General features: G+C 31.0%; 1 protein-coding gene across 1 annotated transcript in view; it reads right to left on the minus strand.

Annotated features, from left to right (window-relative positions):
• Nucleotides 1-22,948, minus strand: part of LOC145788849 (ATP binding / protein kinase) — a 150,278-nt gene that overhangs the window by 34,386 nt on the left and 92,944 nt on the right. The gene's annotated exons all lie outside the window — the stretch shown is intronic.

Here is a 22,948-nt window from a genome sequence, read left to right on the forward strand (position 1 = left end):
ACACATACACATACGCATGTATATACAAATGAGGTTGGAACAAAACATAGAGATAAAGCTGAAAATCAACTTCACAAAGTCGGCTAGTATATCTAACGTGAAAGTTGGACATTCGAAGAGAATAAAAACAGAGGAGTAAAGATAAAGTAACTAAATATTAAAACTCCGAAGAGAATCAAAAACAGAGGAGTAAAGATAATGTGTTTTCTCATTATAGTGAGTTTCCTTCTCATTATAGTGTGTTGGGACTTTTCAAGAAATTCATATCTGTTGGAATTTTCAAGGAATTTTTTTTATGCTTGTTTTTAATGCATTAAAATGTTATTATGAGGGTAATGCTTGGGGGATGAGAGAAATTAATAAATGCTAAGGTTTTTTTTTTAAATCAAAAAATCAAGAAATTTAGATTGGGATATTGGAGCTCTCACAAGGCTTGAGGGTTAAAAACTCCCTTTTGCTTAATATATAGTATAGAAGTATAGATAGCATATCACCCGTGCTATGCACAGATTGTATTTACAATTATTTATATATGTGAATTGCGATTTTTAATTTTTTTTTTGTTGTTGTAAAATGCCTTTTTTTTTTTTATAGTATATTAAAGTTTAATATTTTGATAATAATCATATATGTTAGACTTTTTAAGGAATTAAGTGTCTTTTTTATTATTATATTATATTAAAGTTTAATATTTTGATAATAATCATATGTGTTGGACTTTTCAAGAAATTTTTTTTATGCTTGTTCTTAATGTATTAAAGTGTTATTATGAGGGATAATAATCATATGTGTTGAAACTTTTCAAAGAATTCATGTGTGTTGGATTTCAAAGAATTTTTTTTATGCCTGTTCTTAATGCATTAAAGTGTTGTTATGCTTGGAGGTTGGGAAAAGTTAATAAATGCTAAGGTTTTTTTTTTTTTTTTTTTTTAGATCAAAAAATTAAGAAATTTAGACTGGGAGATTTGAGCTCCCACAAAACATGGGGTTAAAAATTACATTTTGCTTAATATATAGTACTAGCATATCACTCGTGCTATGCACGGATTGTGTTTACAATTATCTATATATGTGAATTGTGATTTTTAAATATATATATTTTTTTAAATGTCTTCTTTTTTTCCTTTTTTATATTATATTAAAGTTTAATATTTTGATAATAATCATATATGTTGAACTTTTCAAGGAATTAAATATTTTTTTTATTATTATATTATATTAAAATTTAATATTTTGATAATAATCATTTGTGTTGGACTTTGTAAGAAATTTTTTTTATGCTTGTTTTTAATGCATTAAAGTGTTATTATGAGGGATAATGATCATATGTGTTGGGACTTTTAAAGGAATTCATAATAATCATATGTGTTGGACTTTTTAAGAATTTTTTTTTATGTTTGTTCTTTAATGCATTAAAGTGTTATTATGAGGGCTAATAATTATGTGTTGAGACTTTTTAAGGAATTCATAGGTGTTGGATTTCAAAATAATTTTTTTTATGCTTGTTCTTAATGCATTAAAGGATTATTATGATGGTAAGACTTGAGAGTTGAGAGAAGTTAATAAATGCTAAGATTTTTTTTTTAAATAAAAAAATCAGGAAATTTAGATTGGGAGATTGGAGCTCTCACAAGACTTGGGGTTAAAAATCCCATTTTGCTTAATATATACTAGCATATCACCCGTGCAATGCACGGGATAATTATAGATATTTATATTTGTTTTAATTTTTTTTAATATATAAATTATGTTTTTTAAGATTTTTTATAAAAATAATTTAATAATCTTATCACTAATCATAGTTTACAAGAGAAATTAAAAAGGCTACTGCAAAAACAATGCACGACCTGTATCTATAATTAGTGATAAATTATTTTTTTTAATATATAAATTATACTTTTTAAGATTTTTTATAAAAATAATTTAACAATCTTATCACTAATCATAGTGTACACGAGAAATTAAAAAAGCTATTGCAGTAACTATACATAAGTTGTATCTATAATTATTTGTATGAGACGATTTTAAATGCTAATCAGGGATTTTGACCAAATCAATAAATGCAGGCATGTGGATTGGAAAAAGTTAATAAATGTTGATCAGGGGATTTTGACCAAATCAATAAATGCTGAGATTTTTTTTTTTAAAATCAAAAATTTAGAAAATTAAGATTGACATATTGGATATAGCGATCCCGGGTTTACCCTTGTTGTACAGTGATCCGGACATGTGTCCGTGGTTGTTGGTAGTTGTTTTTTTTTATCTTGTTTACATCCTTTTTACTTTGTATTTGAGTTATGGGATGTGTTGGGCAGGTTTGTTACAGGTTGGTTGAGTTTAGAAACCAAAACTAGTTGCCCAGATTTTGACCTGTCCGCTCGAGCGGGGGTTTTGGCGCTCGAGCGGGAATTGCACCCATCCAGTATTTCCTGTGCAGTGTTGGACGCTCGAGCGTGGAGTTGGCCGCTCGAGCGGGGTTGTGTGAGTTCCGCTCGAGCGGGGAGCTGGAAGCTCGAGCGGAGACCTGGTTCTGTAAAAGTTCTGGGAGTGTGTATCCGCCGCTCGAGCGGAATGGTTGACGCTCGAGCGGGAGTTTGTGAGTGACGCTCGAGCGGGGCGTTTGACGCTCGAGCGGGGCGACTGGGTTTAAGTTCCGTGTTTTGACTTTTCAAATCACTTTTTCACTTTCTCTTCTCTCTCTTACTTTTCCAAAAACACCATTGTTGAGCCTCTCACTCTAGAACTCTACCTTCTCTCTAGGTTTTGATCTAGTAGGAGTGATTTGCTCATCTTTGGCCTTTACAAAAAGGTTGTTGATCGTCGAGGGCTACATTTTAATCTGAAAATTTCGGGATTTGGAGCACATTGGGTTTTGTCATCTTCTCCCTTGGGGCTCCGAATTTGAGGTAGGGATATCCTACTCCTCTCTATGGATTTTGTCTTTAAATTTTGGTATTTTGAGATGTTGGGGTTGGTTTGGTAATTTTGTGAAAGTTTGGGGCTTTTGTGTTATTTTACAAAAGTTGGGGTTTTATTTGTAATAAACCTAGATGCATGTTTGGTATAGAGAAGAGGAATAAATGTTGAATCATTGATGAAAATGGGACCTAAGGGTTGTAATGTTAATTATGGCAAATGACCTAATTACATTGTTTGATTAATTGGGATAATTAATTGTGAGAAATGAGGAAATGAAATGGAATTGTTGAGATTGGGAGTGCATGGGGTTAAAGGGTGTAGTTGAACTATTTATCACTCACCGAATTGAAATGTTGATTGAATATCCATTTGTGCATTTATTTTCAGTTTAGAAATAATTGCTTTGGGCTATCGGTGGAGGATAGTCGTGATTGTTGTAGACAATGCATGATGATTAGGCAAACGGAAACTAATCAATGAATGTGTCATGAAATCTGACGGTTGATAGAATACATTAACTGTATGTATTGAGTGATTGTATATAGAACCAATGTGTTTGTATACGTTATGTGTAGAGGAGGAGATGGGGGATGTACTCCGCGGTTTAGGGGAAGATGGGGGATGTACCTCTAAATCGGTTAGTATTGGGAGAAGATAGGGGATGAACTCCGTAGATACAGCTCATATGCTTGTCTGGAGAAGTGAAGATAGAGCTAATATGCTTATCTTTGTGAAGTGTGGATACAACTTATATGCTTATCTGTGAATGTGGGATATTGTTGTTATACATATCTGTTGAGAATGTGGATATAGCTAATATGCTTATCTGTGAATGTGGGATATAGTTTTATACTTATCTGTTGAAAAGGGGAAAACGAAAAGTAACTTGGACTCATAAGTCGGATGACATAAAATGTAATTTATGTGGATGTATCAGTGTTGGCCATCTATCAATTGCTAATCTTTTAGTCAATGTTCATGGTTGGTTTAGTGTATTTCTTCTGGGCTGTGGCTCACCCTATATGGGAATATCATTTTCAGGTACAGGTAGCATGCCACCTCCAAGGTCATAGCTTGGGAGGCTAGAGGCGAGCAGATTGTTGTTGTTTTAGTTCCTTTTGGATGTATTACATGTATATTCAAGCCGAGGGCTTAAAGTGTAGACGAGTTAGCACTCTTTTGTTGTAACCAAGTGTTAACTTGGAAAGCTGTAAGCCCGTAGGGCATTTTGCTTTTGTTGTTAACATGTAATACCTTTGTAATGAAACTCTGATGAATAGAAGAATGTGGTTATCTCATATGTCAATGAATGTCTTATTTGATGGGTTTAATGTTATTATTTTGAGGGCGTTACATTGGAGCTCTCACAAGGCTTGGGGTTTAGAAACTCCATTTTCCTTAATATATTTACCATTATCTATATATATGAATTGCGATTTTTAAATGTCTTTTTTTTTTTAAATGTCTTCTGTTTTTTCTTTTTTATATTATATTAAAGTTTAATATTTTGATAATAATCATATGTGTTGGACTTTTTAAGGAATTAAATGTCTTCTTTTTTTTTATTATATTATATTAAATTTTAATATTTTAATAATAATCATATGTGTTGGACTTTTCAAGAATTTTTTTTGCTTGTTCTTAATGCATTAAAGTGTTATTATGAGGGATAATAATCATATGTTTTGGGACTTTTCAAGAAATTCAAATGTGTTGGATTTCAAAAAAATTTTTTTATGCTTGTTCTTAATGCATTAAAGTGTTATTATGAGGGTAAGACTTGGGGGTTGGGAGAAGTTAATAAATGCTAAGTTTTTTTTTTTTTTTTAAATCATAAAATCAAGAAATTTAGATTGGGAGATTGGAGTTCCCACAAGGCTTGAGGTTAAAAATCTCATTTTGCTTAATATATAGTACCAACATATCACCCGTGCTATGCACAGGATTGGATTTAAAAAATCAATGAATTAAAAAACTAAATTATAAATTTTTTGGGGAGACAAAATACAACCTAATCATCATGTGATCAAAAAACATAGAAATTGTCGCAATCCAAACCAAAAAAAAAATTTCTCATCAATGAGTTACAAATTTTTTTAATTGATATTTAAAAAACACAATTATTTTTTTAAAAAAAAAACACACTGAGTTCAAAAACCCAATCAGTTTAAAAATACAATCACCGTATATTTAAAAAACACAATTATTATTTTTTCAAAAAATACAATGAGTTAAAAAAACTTAATCAGTTTAAAAAATCACAATCACATTTTTGTACATAATAAAAAAAATAAATAAAAAAAGAAACTATTGAAAAAGAAATGAACAGATTACTTACAGATCTTTTGTGACTCTGAAGGTTTCAGTCTTTTTCCTCAAATTCTGCCCAACTCTCTCTCCTTCTAAACTTTTCCCAGATTCTGTGAATCACATTTTTTTTAAATAAAACTCTCTCTACTCAAAAGGAATGATGAATGCAAATAAAAAAAGTATGCAATATAGAGTTGTGATTGTACAGATGCATCCTTCCATGGCGAATATATTATTTTTATCAACAATGAAATTAATTGGTAGTTAAAAAATATAATTATTTTTTTTTCAAAAAATATAGTCACTTAAAAATTCAATCATAAATTAAGTCAATTGATAATTAAAAAATACAATCATTTATTTTTTCTCAAAAAACACAATGAGTTAAAAAATCAAATTATAAAATTTTTTTTAGTAGACAAAATATAATCTAATTATTATGCGATCAAAAAATACAGAGATTGTCGCAATCCAAACAAATTTTTTTTTTTTTTTATCATGAGTGAGTTACAAATTTCCACAATCACATTGGTATTTATGATCTTCTTACACATTCTAAAGACAATGATCAATAATCACATAGAAGAAGAAGTACTTTAATCCATGTGCCTAACAAAATAAACTATGATTCAACTCTCACGAAAACTTAAAAGGAATGACAATGCAAATAAAAAAATTATGCAATATAGAGTTGTGATTGTACAGATGCATCCTACCATAGCGAAGATATTTTTTTATATCAGCAATGATGTTAATTGGTAATTAAAAAATTTAATTATTTTTTTTTTCAAAAAACACAATGAGTTAAAAATTTCAATATAAATTAAGTCAATTGATAGTTAAAAAATACAATCATTTTTTTTCCCCAAAAAATACGGTGAGTTAAAAATCAAATTATAAATTTTTTTAATAGACAAAATACAATCTAATCATTATGTGATAAAAAACATAGAGATTGTCACAACTCAAACAAATTTTTTTTTCTCATCAGTGAGTTACAAATTTTTTTTAATTCATATTTAAAAAACACAACCATTTTTTTTTTCCAAAAAACACACTAAGTTAAAAATTGAATCAGTTTAAAAATACAATCACCGTATATTTAAAAAACACAATTATTTTTTTCAAAAAACACAGTGAGTTAAAATATCCAATCAATTTAAAAAATCACAATCACATTTTTATTCATAATAAAAAAAATAAACGAAAAAAGAAACTATTAAAAAAAATAAAAAAATTACGTACAAGTTTTTTTTTCTTTGGACTATGAAGGTGTCTTTTTCTCCAGATTTTGTCCAACTCTCTCTATACTTTTCCCCAGATTTTGTTAATCACATTTTTTTCCCATTAAACTCTCTCCCTCTTTCTCCAAAGAGTTATTTATTTTATTTGAAGTTATATGTAATACATGGCGGATGGCGGATGGTGGAAGGAGTTGAATAGGCTGTGCAGTGGGTAGGGGAAGTCAAAAAGATTGTGACAGTAGGATTAATGTTATTAAATTTTGAAAAAAGTTGAAATTAAATGGTGAGTGGGATTATTATTTTTTAAATCAAAAAATTATGAAATGAGAATTGGGATATTAGAGTTCTCTCAAGACTTGAAAAGGGTGTGTATGAGAAGTCAAAAAGATTTGAGAAAAGTCAATAAGTGCTGAAGTTTTTTTTAAATCAAAAAATTAAGAAATTAAGATTGAGACATTGGAGCTCTCACAAGACTTGTGGATTAAAAATCCTATTTTTCTTATATAATACTAACATATCACCCGTGCTATGCACAGATTGTGTTTACAATTATCTATATATGTGAATTGTGATTTTTAAATATATTTTTTCTTTTTTTTAAATGTTTTCTTTTTTTCCTTTTTTATATTATATTAAAGTTTATTATTTTGATAATAATCATATGTGTTGGACTTTTGAAGGAATTAAATGTCTTTTTTTTATTATATTATATTAAAGTTTAATATTTTAATAATAATCATATGTGTTGGACTTTTTAAGAAATTTTTTTTATACTTGTTCTTAATGCATTAAAGTGTTATTATGAGGGATAATAATCATATGTGTTGGAACTTTTCAAGAAATTCATATGTGTTGGATTTCAAAGAATTTTTTGTATACTTGTTCTTAATGCATTAAAGTGTTATTATAAGGGTAAGACTTGGGAGTTGGGAGAAGTTAATAAATGCTAAGATTTTTTTTTAAATCAAAAAATCAAGAAATTTAGATTGGGAGATTGGAGCTTCCACAAAACTTGAGGCTAAAAATCCCCTTTTGCTTAATATATAGTATAGATTAGCCTATCACCCGTGCTATGCACGAGATAATTTTAGATATTTGTATTTGTTTTAGATTTTTTTAATATATAAATTATGTTTTTTAAGATTTTTTATAAAAATAATTTAACAATCTTATCAGTAACCATAGTGTATGGGAGAAGTTAAAAAGGATACTGCAGTAATTATACACGGATTGTATATATAATTATTGGTATGAGGTGATTTTAAATGCTGATCAGGAGTTTTTGACCAAATCAATAAATGTAGGCATGTGGAAAGACATGTGGATTGAAAAAAATTAATAAATGCTGATCAGAGAATTTTGACCAAATTAATAAATGCTGAGTTTTTTTTAAATAAAAAATTTAAAAAATTCATATTGGGATATTGAAACTCCAACAGGCCTTGGGGTTTAAAAACTCCCTTTTGCTTAATATATAGTGCTAACATATCACCTGTGCTATGCACGGATTGTGTTTACAATTATCTATATATGTGAATTGCGATTTTTAAATTTTTTTTTTTTAAATGCCTTCTTTTTTTCCTTTTTTATATTATATTAAAGTTTAATATTTTGATAATAATCATATATGTTAGACTTTTCAAGGAATTAAATGTCTTTTTTTTATTATATTATATTAAAGTTTAATATTTTGATAATAATCATATGTGTTGGACTTTTCAAGAATTTTTTTATGCTTGTTCTTAATGCATTAAAGTGTTATTATAAGGGATAATAATCATATGTGTTGGGGCTTTTCAAAAAATTCATATGTGTTGGATTTCAAAGAATTTTTTTTTATGTTTGTTTTTAATACATTAAAGTGTTATTATGAGGGTAGGACTTGGGAGTTGGGAGAAGTTAATAAATGCTAAGGGTTTTTTTTTTTTAAATCAAAAAATCAGAAAAATTAGATTGGGAGATTGGAGCTCCCACAAGGCTTAGGGTTGAAAACCCCCTTTTGTTTAATATATAGTATAGATAATTATAAATATTTATATTTGTATTCGATTTTTTTTAATATATAAATTATGTTTTTTAAGATTTTTTATAAAAATAATTTAACAATCTTATCACTAAGCATAGTGTATGAGAGAAGTTAAAAAGGGTACTGCAGTAACTATACACGGATTGTATCTATAATTATTTGTATGAGGGGATTTCAAATGCTGATCAGGAGATTATATCAATAAATGCAGGCATGTGAAAAAACATGTGGATTGAAAAAAGTTAATAAATGTTGATCAGTGGATTTTGACCAAATCAATAAATGTTGAGTTTTTCTTTTTTTAATAAAAAATATAAAAAATTTAGATTCAGATATTGAAACTCCCACGGGCCTTGGGGGTTAAAAATCCCTTTTTGCTTAATATATAGTATAGATATAGATAGATAGATAGATATAGATATAGATAATATAATATAGATAGATAGATGTGTTGAAATTTTCAAGGAATTTTGTTTATGCTAGTTTTTAATGCATTAAAGTTTAATTATGAGGGGGTTTTGACCAAATCTCCCAAAAGGTATGGGGATTGGGAGAAATTAATAAATGCTGAGGTTTTTTTTTTTTTTAAATCAAAAAATTAGAAAATTAGGATTGGGATATTGGAGCTCCCACAAGCCTTGGGGGTTAAAACCCCCTTTTGTTTAATATATAGTATAGATTAGCATATCACCCGTGCTATGCACGGATTGTGTTTACAATTATCTATATATGTGAATTGCGATTTTTAAATGTCTTCTTTTTTTTTTTTTTTTAAATGTCTTCTTTTTTTCCTTTTTTATATTATATTAAAGTTTAATATTTTGATAATAATCATATGTGTTAGACTTTTTCAAGGAATTAAATGTCTTTTTTTTATTATTATATTATATTAAAGTTTAATATTTTGATAATAATCATATGTGTTGGACTTTTCAAGAAATTTTTTTTATGCTTGTTCTTAATGCATTAAAGTGCTATTATGAGAGATAATAATCATATGTGTTGAGACTTTTCAAGGAATTCATGTGTTAGATTTCAAAGAATTTTTTATGTTTGTTCTTAATGCATTAAAGAGTTATTATGAGGGTAAGACTTGGGGGTTGAGAGAAGTTAATAAATGCGAAGGCTTTTTTTTTTTTAAATAAAAAAAATCAGAAAATTTAGATTGGGAGATTGGAGCTCCCACATGGCTTGAGGTTAAAAACCTCATTTTGCTTAATATATAGGATGGATAGATAGATTAGATAGATAGATAGATAGATAGATAGATAGATATAGACATATAGATAGATAGATAGATAGATATGGCACATACCATTTATATGACACAAGGACCAAAGTACCGGGACAATTGCTGCAATTTGCCCTCATCTAAATTAAAGGGATTTAAAAAGTAAAAAAAAAAAATTATAATATTAAAAAATGTTCACTAAAAAAATATAGATTAAAAATTAAAAATTAATTATTGAAAACTCAATACTAAACAAGGTAATGTTTTCTATTAATTTTGAAAATTAAAAAATTATTATTAATTTTTCCTCTGTTTTTTTTCTCACAATTTTTTTTTTTTTTTTTTTTTTTTTTTTTTTTTTTGTGGAGAGGGGTTTTGACCTGCGATTTTTCTAAAATGAGTCTTCTAGACGGAAAGGGTAGAATTGGTTCAGACAATGAGAAAAAGTGCTTATGCAAGGGGCGCCTTCATTATGAGAAAGAATAGTCGGTTTTGCATAGGGTGCCTTTTTGGATAATAGCTTCAATACTGGCATGCATGAAGGGCTTAAGTGTGAGACATATGAGAGGGGCTTTAGTGCGAAAATAAAAGAAATGGTTTACAGAGTGTCTTCTTACTTCACGACTTCAATACTTGTGAGAGAGGAGTAGGCTCAAGTGTGAGAGAGAAATGAGGGTTTCTAGGAAGTGTCTTCTTGGGTTGCGACTTGAGTGTCCGTGCACATAAAAATGAGTGATAAGGGTCAGAGTGTGTCTCTTGTGGTGACGGTTTTAGTGCTCTGAAACACAAAATCATAGCATTTTAATAAAGAGAAATAATTAGTGATAAAATATTTTTGTCTCCTTAAATACAAGAACAAAGAATTTATTATTTGTGACGAAATATTTTTGTCTTCCACAACATAACCTTATAAGACGAAAAATATATTCATCGCGCAATCAGTCAGAATTTATTAGTGACGAAATATTTTCATCTCCCACAACTTATTCTTCCAAGAAAAAAATATATTTGTCGCCCATTTAACAGAAAGATGAAACGGCATCGTTTGCATGATGGAGTGTTTATTGGTGATGAAATATTTTCGTCTTCCATAACTTATCATTCCTAGACAAAAATATATTTGTCGCCTAATAAATAGAAATATGCAACGACATTGTTTAATAGGTAGGGAATTTATTGGTGACGAATTACGTTCGTCGCAAAAAATATATATATTTTGTGACAAAAATGTTCGTCTCCAATGAGCTAAAATAATTTGCGCCAATGCAAATGAAATTGGCGCCTGAATTTTGCAGACGAAATTTTTTTTCGTCTCCTATACGTTTGAGAAAAATTAAAACAAACGACAAAATTAATATTTTGTCATCTTTGGGTTAAATTTTAAGTCACCAAATTTTGTCACAATAGCCTAGATTTCTTGTATTTTGTTTCCTTGTTTAATTATTATTATTATTTTTTTGTTTTTGTGGAGAGGGGTTTACTGTGAGAAAGAATAGTAGCTTTGCACAAAATGTTTTCTTGGATAACAATGTTTGCATGCACAAACGGCTTAAATGTGAGAGAGAACAGAGAAACTTCAATGCGAAATAAAAGAGATGGTTTATAGAGATTGTTTTCTTGTGTCACAACTTCAATACTTGTGAGAAAGGAGACTCAAGTGCGAGACAGAAATCAGGATTTGTAGAGGGTGTCTTTTCGGGTCACGACTTTAGTATTTGTCTGTGTGTGAAAGTAAGTGATTAAGATAAGAGCGTCTCTTAGTTTCTAACGACATTTTAATAAAGAGAAATAATTAGTGAGAAAATATTTTCATCTCAAACTCATATGTTCGTTGCCTAATCAACAAAAATACGAAAACAATGTTGTGTGGGGATGGAGAATTTATTGGTGATGAAATATTTTCGTTTCCTTTAACTTAACCTTATGAGACAAAAATATATTCGTCGCACAATCAATCAAAATGCAACACGACACATGGAGAATTTATTAGTAACGAAATATTTTCGTCCCCCAAAACATATCCTTCCGAGACAAAAATGTATTTGTCGCCTAATTAACAGAAAGATAAAACGAGCATGAACGGTTTATTGGTGATGAAATTTTTTCGTCTTCCATAACTTATCCTTCCCAGACAAAAAATATATTTGTCACCAAATAAAAAAAAAAATGAAACGACATCGTCTAATAAGTTTGGAATTTATTGGTGACGAATTCCTTTTGTCGCAAAAAACTTTAAATTTTGTGACAAAAATGTTCGTCTCCAATGAGCTAAAATAATTGGCGCCGACAAGAAAAAAAATTGGTGCCTCTTTCTTTTTTCTGACAAATTTATTTTTTCGTCTCCTATAGTTTTGAAAACAATTAAAAGAAACAACAAAAGTAATATTTGGTCATGTTTGGGTTACATTGTAAAACGAAAATAAATTTTATCACCAAGTTTTAAAAATTAATTATTGAAAACTCCATACTAAACAAGGTAATGTTTTCTATTAATTTTGAAAATTACAAATTTTTTATTATTTGTTTCTCTGTATTTTTTCTCACAAAAAAAAAAAATAGCTACATTAATTATCTTTTTTTTTTTTTTTTTTTTTTTTGTTGGAGAGAGGTTTTGACCTTCGATTTTTTTGAAATGGGTGTTCTAGACGGAAAGGGTAGAGTTGGTTCAGACAATGAGAAAAAGTGTTTGCATGCAGGAGGGGCCTTCACTGTGAGAAAGAATAGTGGGTTTGCATAGGTGCCTTCTTGGATAATAGCTTCAATGTTAGCATGCACAAAGGGCTTAAGTGTGAGACAGAAGAGATAGGCTTTAGCGCAAAATAGAAGAAATAATTTACAGAGTGTCTTCTTGAGTCACGACTTCAATACTTGTGAGAGAGGAGTAGACTCAAGTGTGAGAGAGAAATGAGGGTTTGTAGAAAGTGTTTTCTTGGGTCACGACTTCAAGGTCCTTGTACATGAAAATGAGTGATAAGCATCAGAGTGTATCTCTTAGGGTCACAGTTCCAATGCTTTGAAGCACAAAACCACGGCATTTTAATAAAGAAAAATGATTAGTGATAAAATATTTTTGTATCCTTCAATACCAGAACAAAGAATTTACTATTGGTGATGAAATATTTTTGTCTTCCACAACTTAACCTTATGAGACGAAAAATATATTCGTCACGCAATCAATTAGAATTTATTAGTGACGAAATATTTTCGTCTCCCACAACTTATTCTTCTAAAACAAAAATATATTTGTCACCTATTTAATAGAAAGATGAAATGACATTGTCTGCATGATGGAGTGTTTATTGGTGACGAAATATTTTCGTCTTCCATAACTTATCCTTCGCAGACAAAAATATATTTGTCGCCTAATAAATGGAAATATGCAACGACATCGTTTAATAGGTATGGAATTTATTGGCGACGAATTACGTTCGTCACAAAAAAAAATATATTTTGTGACAAAAATGTTTGTCTCCAATGAGCTAAAATAATTCGCGCCAATGCAAATGAAATTGGCGCCTCATTTTTGCACACGAAATTTTGTTTTCGTCTCCTATACTTTTGAGAAAAATTAAAACAAACAACAAAATTAATATTTCGTCATCTTTGGGTTAAATTTTAAGACAAAAAAAATTTTGTCACCAAATTTTGTCACAATAGCCTAGATTTCTTGTATTTTTTATTGATTTTAAGCATTTGGTGACAAAATTTGGTTTTCCTCTCTAAAAATAATACATTTGGAGACGAAATTATTTCCTCTCTAAATTTTTTTACAATGGTGACGACAAATTTCGTGTCCAAAATGGCGCCAAATCTTCCACCAAATTTTCCAAAGGCGGGAAATTGTTTTCCGACGAAAAATAAAATTTAGAGACGAATAAAATTTTCGTCACCTATTGTTTTATTTGATTTTAAGCATTTGGTGATGAAATTTGGTTTTTGTCTCTGAAAATAATATAATTGGAGGCGAAATCTTATTTTCATCACTAAAACATGCATATTTGGAGACTAAATATTTTTTCGTCACGCGTTTTCGTCACCATAGACCTTTTTTGTTGTAGTGTAGTACTCTGACATTTAATTTTTAGTGTCTAATTTTGTTTGACATTTATAATTTTTCCTGGCCACCTTAGTTTTCTTCCTTATGTGTAATTTTCTCTGACATGTCCAATTTTCTCTGACATGTCCAATTTTCTCTGGCATGTTCAATTTTCTCTAGGACTTAATGTTGACATCTTTATGTTTTTATCATTGTCTAGAAATGGCAAAACGTAAAAGCAACAAAACACCGAAAACATCAAGCAAGAAACAGAAACTCTCTCAGTCTTCTTATGATCTAAGATCAAAAACCAGCAAAACACCACAAACTCCTTGCCAAAACACATAAGTCCGAGGTGATGAAGCAACTAGCATCAAGATAAGTACCCCAACTTCAAAAACCTGTTCAACTCCAAAGAAAAAGAGCTCATTACAGCATTCAATACCGATCCAACCTCTCATCTGTTGTCTCCTTTTTTCAAACACTTAAATTCAATTCAAATCAACTTGTAGAGCTTCAAAAGACCCCATTCTAGTATTTGATCCAAGATCTAACCACTAGAAGGATGGATCCAAGGAAATCTAGGAAATCTGATAATGATGTAGTTGCAATAATCCAATGTTACAATGAAAAAACAAAAGCATTCACAATTGGTAAAAAGAACTTGACCTTTACAACCAATGACATGACCTTGATTTTCGGTTTGCAAGGAGGTAAAGGAGCCATGTCATTAAGATACTCTTAAAAGTCAAAATCTACATTCTTAAGGAGAAGTTTCCCAAAGGACACAAGGTTCACTGGTCCTATTCTTAAAAATGCCTTGGTCAAAGCAATGAAAGGCAAGCAACTGACTGATTACAAAGATGTAGTAATCATTGTTACATTGTACTTGTGTCTCACCTTTTTTTTGCAACAAGTGAGAATTCAATTGGGTGGGTTTTTATAAAGTATGTGGAACCTCTTGAATCAATGAAACAGTATGATTGGCCAGAAGCAATCACATCAACATTGATTGATTCTATCATAGCATTGCACAAAACGGGGTGTGTCATTACATTGCTAGTAAGTATAATTTCCATTCAAATTTGCAGTTATCATACTTACAAATTTGTGTGTTTAGCAAAATTTAATTACTTTAATTCCCATCACAGTATTGGCTATGTGAACATGCAAATATCATTGACTCGGAAGACAGTAACACAACTGACTTCCCAAGATGTGCCAAGTGGAACCTGCAAAGCTTGACGAAACAGCTGCAAAAGACACCAGTCCACTCTCTTACACCTCGACAGGTTAGATTTCTATCGCCGCTGAAATCTCAGTGAAATTCCAAAATTTCTCTGACCACTGGTTTGTTTCCCTCATTGTGCCTTGATTGATTGAGATCAATTTTCTCTGAACTATCAATTTATGTTTCTTCTTTGATTACCACTGGTTTATTTCTGCCATTGTAATCAATTTTCTCTGCAATCCAAATTTCTCTGACCACAATTGTAACACATTAACTTATATACCCTAATTGATTTTCTCTAATATTTGAATTATGTTGGTTGTTTCATAATTTTCTCTGGCTCATAAAATTGTTTCTCCTTGTGTGTAATTTTCTTTAGCCCATAACATATGTGCCTTGCATCTTTGATTAACACTGTTTATTTCTACCCTTCTAATGAATTTTCTCTGAAATCCAAATTTCTCTGATACAATTATAGTAAAACATTAACTTATATGCATTGATTGATTTTCTCTGATAGCTAAATTATGTTGCTTGTTTCATAATTTTCTCTGCCTCATAAAATTAACTCCTTGTCTATAACTTTCTTTGGCCCATACAATTTTCTCTAAAGTTTGTTTCCCATTAGTATCATTTAGATGAATTTTATTTTCCTTGTTTAAATTTTTTCTCTCAATGAATTTTGTAACATTTCTTTAATAAAAGAACCTCCTGTTACAGATAGATAACAAGGAACTAGTTAAAAACCCATCAGAGGAGTTTTGTCTTGGTAAAAAGAAGCAGAAAGAATCAAAAAAGACAATTGTCAAATTCAAGGAGACATTAGAAGATTCATCTGAAGAACCAGGGAATGAGAAAGGAGAAGGCAACATAGAAGAACACGAAGCCAGCAATAGACAAGAAGATTGAGCAAGCAGTGGAGAAGTGGAAGCCAGAGAAGAAAGTGAAGAAATAGAAATAGAAGACAAAGAAGAAAATGAACAGATAGAAGAAGACAATGAAGAAGAAGATGAAGGCACTCAATCTAAATAGCAAGAAGAAAGCAATGAGGAAAGTGATGAAGAAGAACATAATGAGCCAATGAACCAACATCATGATAACATTTGTGGCTCAACAATGCATCAGCCTCAAGAATCTGATGAATCAAAGGATGCCCAAATTGCTGATCTACATCAAAGACTAAAGGCACTTTCTAAATCTAAAATAGAAGAAGAGAGAAATTGGAATAAATTGTTTGCAGAAAAGGATATTGCAATAAGAACCTTGACATCACATAACTCAGAACTTCAAAAAAGAGACAGCACAATCCAAATGAAACTAAGGATGTTGGAGGTTAAAAAAGAAGATGATACAAAAACAATTCAACAATTGAGGTATTCAATTTCAGAGCTTGAAACTGAAAATGCTAGATTGCATGAACAAATTCAAGGACTATCCGTCCAACTAGCAACACAACCTTATCGAACACCAACACAAGTTCAACCACAAGGTTAGTGAAAATCTTGAGTCACAAAAAGTTATGTCTTTGTGTCAACATAACTCAGAGAAATTTCTATTTATTATAATTTTCTTTGGATGTTAAATTTCTCTGACCACATTAGTTTCAGCTGCTTATTTCTATTGATTTCTATTGCTTATTTGATTTTCTCTGTCTATTTGCTTATTTGATTTTCATTATGTATAGTTGGAATAGAAGTGGAACAACAACCAACAACCAACAACCCAACAAGAACAAATGGCACACAAAGAACAACCAAAACAAAAGACAAAAGTCTATGGTAACTGAAAAATATTGAATCAAATAAATTTACATATTAAAATATCATCTCTTACTTCAGAGAAATTTCACTTTTACTGATATTTTCACTGTCTACAGTGAAAAAAAGATCCTACATCAATGATAAAGAATTTAAAGGCAAAAGAAAGGAAAGAAAAGTAGTAAGATCCAGAATTTCAATGTCCCAAAGTTGAAAAGGTGACTAGAGCTTCAAAGTAAGCTGCAAAGCAAACAGAGCAAACCACCAAAGACAAAGAAGTACTTGATGCCGATGCGTACGTCTTGCCTCCACCAACAAACATCAGAAAATCTTGGGTTTTTCCACAAATTCTACCAGTTTCAAGATTGATAAAAGAACATGTAAAAGACATCTTGTAGCACATATCAAATGTGTCTGGACTCGAGTAAGTACAACAAACAAAAAGAAGATAACAAACAACAATTTACTAACTTATATTGCATTAATAACTATTAAATCCTTTCTTTGTCATTTTGTAGGGCTTTAATCTGGACAAGTGAGTTGAATCTCATTACCTTTGAAGATATTGGAAACCTAATAAAGCAAAAAGAAATTGCCAACAATGTAAGTCTTTCATCAAAATTTTTTTGCAATGTTCCATCAGCATTTATAAACCAATGTTACAATTATAAATGATATTTTTCAGGTCATTGATGGCTATGGAGAGATCCTATTTGCTGACCAAAGGAGAAAACGACAACAACCAACTTCATATTTTTTCACATCCATGAGCTTAGTATGTTACTACACTTTTATTTGATTTTCTCTGGAATTTAGTTACTACTTTCTCTTGTTAAGATACTTCTTGAGGCCAGTTGTGTCCCTGGTCTAATTTTCTCTGGCTAGTTGTGTGGATTTAAAATTTCTCTATGTGTATATTTCTTAAATTCCTGTCATTTCAACTTTCTCATAATATAACCATTTTTTGATTTTCTCTGACCACAGAACTTCATCAAGATGACGGAAAATCAAACTTTCCAAGTCTCATTATTTGACAAGCATCTTGAAACAACATGAAAAAACTACAGGTTCCTCTATTTCCCAATAAATACTGGGGGTAATGAGAAGTCAACAGATGGAAATCACTGGACGTTGCTAGTCTTGGGCAAACAAGACAATTTATGGAGGTTCTATAACTCAAAGGAGGGATGATGCACAAGACAAATATATTAAAGATGCAAAACAATTGGTAACGAGTTGAAATTTCTCTGATGCATCATAATGTTTATGTGATGATAATTTTCATAGAGTCCCATTGATTTGTCTGTAAATTTCTTTGTTATTTAAAAATTATTTTTTTGCAGCAAGATTATGTGGAGAATTTTTTGAAAGCTTGCCTTGAAAGAGGGGCACAATCCTAACCCTCTTTCAAATTAACGGACTCACAAAACACAAATTACAACTTTGAATATGTCAACAATGCTCCACAACAAGACAGTGATTCGTAAGTTTCATACAGTATCTACAAATAAGATAATCTAATTGAATGTTTTTTAAAACTAACTATTCCTATAATTTGTATGCAGTCTGGATTGTGTCGTCTTTGTATGCTACATAATGAGACAATATAGCAACCATAAACCTATCAGCTCCAAATTGTCCACACAAGACGTAAGGTTGATGAGGGCAGAAATCATAGAGAGATTTGTGACCGAAGTTGGCCAGTCATGGATAGAACCAATTCAAATACCACTAGAAGAAGAACCAAAAGTATAATAGTGAAAGCATACTAGTGAAAGGAAGACAATGTACACAATGTAATTAGGATTAACCATTCAATTTATTTTTTCATACATTAAAGGAATGATGATGTTTGACATATATGTATATATCTTTTTTTTACTAACGTAAATTTCATAACTATCAGTGGTTAAATATATATTTTTTTTATTGTGATTGTCAATACAATCCACACAGAGAAAATTGTTTGTAGAAATTTCTCTGGTATGATGTTACCAGAAATTCACAGAGAAATTTGACTCGTATTTTGCCAATAGCAGAAATTTCTCTGGTATGATGCCTATATGATCATGTAATCTATAATGCTATGTGTTGGTACAAAACAATCATTAAATTCAGAAAACACAAAGCAAGCAGTAATTTTCTTTGCTATTTACAAATTTCACTGGATGAATTTGAAGCTTCAAAACACAATGCACAAATAATTTTCTCTGCAAGTGGAAAATTTGTCTGGATGAAATTGACTGGTATTATAAAGACAATGCCCATAGTATGTTTCAACAAACACAATGCACATTGTAATTTTCAATGCTATTGGAAATTTTTTTTGGATGAATTGGACCTCACAAAACACAATGCTCATTTCAACAAACACAATGCCCATAGTAAATTTATCTTCTATTGGCAAATTTCTATGGATAAATTTGACTGGTATGAAGTTACCAGAAATTTGTAGAGAAATTTAACTCATATCGTCCCAAAGAGGGTGCCTATATGATCATGCAATCTGTAATGTGCTGTGTTGGTATAAAACAATCATCAAATTCAAAAAACACAATGCACAGAGTAATTTTCTCTGCTATTGGCAAATTTCTCTAGATGAATTTGAAGCTTCAAAACACAATGCACAGAGAATTTTCTTTGCTATAGACAAATTTCTCTGGATGAATTTGATAGGTATTATAAACACATTGCCTATAGTATGTATCAACAAACACAATGCACACTTTCACTGCTATTGGAAATTTTCTCTGGATGAATTTGATAGGTGTTATTATATACACTGTCCAAAAAATACATTTTACAAAACAAAATACACAAAGTAATCATCAAATGTATTATTCAATCAATAAAATGTATTATCCTCAACTATTTAACAAAGGTTCCTTACATATCCTCTTATTATGACGACCAATACTCTCACAACGACTACACTTAATCACCCTTTTAAACTCTCCAGTAGAAGCAATTTTGTTCTTTTTTGGCCTCCCAGCTAGTCTCTTACTCAATGGAGGTAAAATCATAGCATTATCAATGCTACACACAGGTTTTTTAATAGTTAGAACTGGGCCAATCGAAAATGAGTATGCTTGATGATACATATCAGCATAAAAGAATGGTTCAACAAATGAATTCAAATTCTTTCCACTCCTAAAAATTAAAGCAACATGTTGACATGGATACCCATTTATTTCCCATTTTCGACATGAACAATGTCACGTCCCAAACTCGCCCCTAAAAGTTTGGGCATGACCAATTCAGAAACGAACATCAAATTCGATATGTACAACATATGGGGCCTGAACGGAAGCAGTTAGCAATGCAAAACAACATCCATTGAACTAATACTAATATGTCAGGATCATACACTTTATATTAGGTAATTTAATGCATTATAAACATACACGTGATTATATATATACAAATATACAGACCCATCCCCGAGTTTGAGAATGTAACAAAACTATGATAAGGGAAGTTAATCATGTTTAACAACACCAGACAAAAGATTCAGTGCACGAAGTTAAAAGTTTTGCAAGAACTCCACAAAAATGAGTGAGCTTCATCTAAGTGCTCGATCGTGGTGTGATGGACAAAAGACAAGCGGTCCAAGCTGGACTAAGACTGACCTCCAAGTTGATTACCTACAGAGACAGACATAACACGAAGTAAGCAAGGCTCAGTGAATAATAGTACTTAAATGATTCAATGAACAAACTTGAATTATAATGTATATAAGTGCAGAGGTCATATGATTACCCTTATTCTGTAAACATTTTCAGAATCGTCTTGGGCCGAATCTTTATACAGAGCGGCTTCAAGCCCAGTATCATACAGAACGGTCTTAGGCCCAACAGATTTTACAGATCGGCCTCGGGCTCAGATAGCAACAGATGTCTGAACATTAACGGGTAAGTGATACATCGACATGTACGCCACTTCCCTCGGCCACAGGCCATAAATATATTTAATTCAAACTAGAACACGGTCGGTGAGTCATTGACATGTCCTCACTTCCCGTTTTTTCAGAGTTGTCCACAATTGGTGGCTTATAACTGAACGGCCTCAGGCCCATTATTAGCAAAACAGAATGATCTAAGATTCACACAGATATCATTGCTCAATAATGTGCATAAGTTCCATTTACTCATTATGAATCGACGTAGTTCACTTATGGATAACAGAATGTTAATATTAACTACTAACAGTAAGCAAAATGTACTACTACAGTACTATTACTCACAGTGCTGTGGCGGAGCGATAGTTCCTTCCGGAATGTGACCTACACACATATGCAATTCACAAATTAGCATCTTTTTCCTTTTAAATCATTATCTGATTCGTTTTGCTTCCAATGAATTTATAGACATTTTAAATCATCAAATACAGATTTTAGTAATACCAGAGGGTTAAATAAATAAAACGGAGGAGACGAAATTTTTCTACATGGGTCGCACGTGGGGAGGCCTTTCGCCGCACGTGCGGGAAGATGGCCGCACGTGCATTTATTTCAGAATGCAACATTCAATTTTCCCCTTATTTCTTTCACGTGCGGCTGTGAGCCCTGCACGTGCGGTGGTGCTTCCCGTACGTGCGGCCATGACCCCCGCACGTGCGGTCGTAGCCCCTGTTTTGGGTAGTTCGAATTTAGGCACAAATTCATCAAATTCTCAACATCACAAAGGGAAGAAATGGGGGAAACAACACAATATAATGGCATAACAATACCATAAACATGGATTACAAGTCATAACACCATATAATCATAAATTACAAGTTTAATGAAATCACAAGCTAACTCCTCAATTTGGTATAGGAACAATAAATATGTTTAACCATGTGAGTTCAGCATGAGAACCAAGGAATAGGATGTAATTCCACCATCTAACCCAAATTACTTCCCAAAACAAGTAAATGATAAGAATACTCTTCCAATCAGGTGATTATCACATATTCCATCCCAATTACAAACCCTAGCTTACATATTAATAAGAAATTCTTACTCAAATTCAAGAGAAGGGTTGTACAAGGTGAATTAAACTTACATTGAGCTTAAATCTCTCAAATTCTTCTTAAGTGCCAACTTTCTTGTTTGTTGAAGCTCTCCTCTTTGATTCTTTCTCTCTACTCTCTCCACTCTCTCTCAGAAGATATTTTCTTGAGAGACTTATCAAGTTAAGAGTATAAGAAATAGATAGATATATATAAAAGTTGATTAAAAAAATAAAAAAAACCAATCAGTTTAATCATTCCGAATCAGATTTTTATAGAAAATCATATTATGATCTAATAATTATGCTGAACTCAATTATAAAGTCAATTTCAGATTATCAAGTTTCTAAGGCTTCCAATTTTTGATCCAAACATCATAATTGTAACAGATATTTCTCTGATTAGACAGATATGAATCTATAATCATAAGATTCACTCAATTAAACTTAATTTCACATGGAATTTCACAGCAAGCACATAAATGCACAAAGTAAGGGACTGAAAGCATACCAGAAAACATGTACGAGGGTCGGGTTATTACAAACAAGTTCTCAACCCAAGATCAACCATAACCGAAGGAAAACAATGTACTTCAAAGACATTATCAGATGATAAACTCACATTCCATGTCCTCCTATCCAAGAAAGCCTTCTCCAATACACTATCCATACGAGGATAGAGAACTGTATTCCATTTACTAGAGAGCAACCTCCTATCAGACCTCATATTCATGATTTACAACCGTATCATGTCCACCAAATTTGTTATTGGCAAGTGCCGAGCGTCTCGTATCCATGAATTGAATGACTCAGCAACATTTGAATACATCTCACCATAACGTTTGCCCTCAAAATATGCATCACTCCAATTTTCATATGGTAAACTTCTCAAGAAAACACTCACAATGTCTCCTCCCTTACTTTTTAATTCATTTAACTTGAAATGAAATGATGCCTTTGTTGGCGTATATGCACATTCTGAAAACTTGGACACAATCGTCTCTCTAACCAAATTTGTGTTTCCATATGACAACTTATCTCTCAAATTTCTCTTTAGATGTTCAAGACAAAATCCATGAAAGCAATTAGAGAAAAACCTAACAATTCCTTCCACAATACCACAATGTCGATCTGATATGAAACTTATCACCCTCTCCGATCCCAATACTTCACATAAATGTTCAAGGAACCAACACCAATTGT

The sequence above is a fragment of the Camellia sinensis genome, chromosome 8, assembly GCF_055761805.1.
Source record: "Camellia sinensis isolate YWXY chromosome 8, ASM5576180v1, whole genome shotgun sequence".
In the NCBI taxonomy this organism is placed as follows: Eukaryota; Viridiplantae; Streptophyta; class Magnoliopsida; order Ericales; family Theaceae; genus Camellia; species Camellia sinensis.